The sequence below is a fragment of the Seriola dumerili genome, unplaced genomic scaffold (assembly GCF_002260705.1).
Source record: "Seriola dumerili isolate Sdu_G_001 unplaced genomic scaffold, Sdu_1.0 BDQW01000433.1, whole genome shotgun sequence".
In the NCBI taxonomy this organism is placed as follows: Eukaryota; Metazoa; Chordata; class Actinopteri; order Carangiformes; family Carangidae; genus Seriola; species Seriola dumerili.
In genome coordinates, this window is record NW_019174688.1 from 400410 (window position 1) to 402903 (window position 2494).

The following is a 2494-nucleotide window of genomic DNA, read 5'->3' on the forward strand; positions in this document are numbered from 1 at the left end:
ATTTAAACCACTGCTCCACAGGTGTCTTTATCTCTACAACGTAACTAGCATAAGTACCTTTATTTCTGCTCCTCAGCAGGGCACCATAAGGATTTCTCTCACACACACACACACACACACACAAAAAAGGCAAGTAAAAAAATACCTTTCCAATAAAGGTGTTAGTTAAACTTTGCTTTTTATACTGTGGAAGTTGAAGGCTTCAGGTGTACTACAAACCCTGGAGCATGGATGAATGGCCTTGAAATGCTAATTCATAAATACATGCTTGCATAATTCACCACAGGAGAGTCAGGTGTCACACAGCTTCACCTGCTGATTTCAGAGGAATTTCAGCCATGCCGAGCCAGTCTGTCTAAACATCTGTGTCTGCGGCTTTATGGGTGGCCTTTGCAGTGAGGACAATCATTGTAATCTTGACCATGGTGGAGGAAATAGTAGCTCACCAGGAGTTCAGTGCGGCTGTCACAGGAGTCCATGCTTGACAGGCTCGCACTTGAAAAGTCCCTGTGCTGTGAGCTACTGTCCTCTCTCTCCTGTCTTCCCCTTATCTGCTCCCCTCAGCTCCTGCCACACACACACACACACACACACACACACACACAGACACACACACACACTGCTTTTCTTCACCCATCACACAATAGTATGCTGCAACAACTGTCTCCCTCGGCCACCTCTGTTCCCTGCCCACTCAGGGAAGATGACGTGTTTGATGGCCAAAATCACTGCACTGTCTACCTTCTCTGTCTCCTCAGCAAGCAGGCATACCACAGCCTCAGGGTGGGGGGTGGTGGGAGGTTGAGTGAGTGACATGTTTGTACTGCTCAGTGCCTTCAGAAGAGATTTAATGTAGCTGATATGTTGTTTTGTTTGTTGCTTTGTATGTCGCTCTTAATTAGCTCCATGAACAAACAGAATGTGCCCCCTTAAAGCCACTACAGCTAATCAGGAATGCTGAGGAGCCAGAGATGAAGAGCAGAATGACGCTAACCTCAAAATGTCAGCTGGTGTTGCATTTCTTATTGTTTACTCTCACTATTTCACGCACTGGTGTGCATGATCATGCTTAAGGCTCTTTGCATATTTGAACTCTGCTTTTTGTCCATAGTTATTTCTCATACTGGAATTAGTTGGGTTGGGGAAGAAATTAAAAAGGCTAAGAAAGCCTCGTGGCTTTTTTGTTGAAAGGATGGAAGCTCATTATGGGGAAACAGACTGAACCTTGGCCGCCCACGCCATTCATTTGGGGAGCCATGAGGCTCATTATCCTTTTGGAGAGACTACAGGTCAGAGCACCACAACCTGCCCTCTGCAACCGCCACAGCAACGAGACCCACAGAACTCAGAGGTGGCGTTAGCTGGCACATTACGCTCTTTACTGTTATCTTACTTGCTAGTCACCCAGCGAGCTAACAGTAGATGAGGAGGATGAGATGAGAAGAGACGACGGTCATTATGAGCTTGATGGTGGAAATGCAGTGAGTAGAGGGAAGTCTGCATCACTAAGTCCTCTTGTTCTTACAGGTCCTGACTTAGGTGCAATCTCACACAACTGGTTCTACATTTAACATGCATTCACGTATTCAAACTGTAATTACTATAACATGCTTCCTCCATATGCCTAGGTTGTTGGTGGTTGGGCCTCAACCTGACACAGACACACACGAGCTGGCTCAGGTCATATTTAGTCATTTTATTTGAAGGAGCACACGGAGAAACCTGTTTTCATTGTTTGTTTGGTTGACAGAGGAGATTTTTTCCTGATTGTACCCTGGATGCGTTATTGACTTCAAATCCTCTGGAACAACAACAAAATGTAAGTCAAAATCAATGTGAAAGAAAATAAAAGCCAGAGTAGCACTTTGGTCCTCATACTTTAGCTGTTATGCCAGTGCAGACATTTCTTAAAACAGCATTAGAAATAGTCTTAGAAATTCTCCATATTTACATTATCCTTCTACTCAGATCAGTCTATGCACTGGGCATGGACCCAAGCAAAGAGCCTAAGCAGTCTAATTTACAAGATGCACATAAAGGACCCAGACTCAGACTCCAGCCTTCTTCAGGGTTCTTGCCTCTATAGAGCGTTACTTTGTGAGCAAGTTTATGGCTGTAATGCGTGTGAGAGCCCTGATAATGCTCCCGAGAGCCTCGCCCACACACTGAAGAACTTAATATTATGGTCTTACGGATGATGAAAAGAAAGGACCTAATGGAGATTGGGCTTGGCGATATGATTTCAAATCAATATCACGATTATTTCAAACTTTTATGCCGATTGCGATTAAGGAACAAAACGATTACTTTGGCACTTACTGGTCTCTCTCTCTCTCTTTTTTTTTTTTTTTTTGAGCCAGGCCCTCTTTATATTCTGCAGTGTGATTTTGTTCCGAGTGATTGCTGAAATTGTTTTTCTGCAGTGTTTGCATTTGACTTCTTTTTGTTCGGTGTCGTCTTCACTGAAGCCAATACGTGCCCAAACGACAGACAC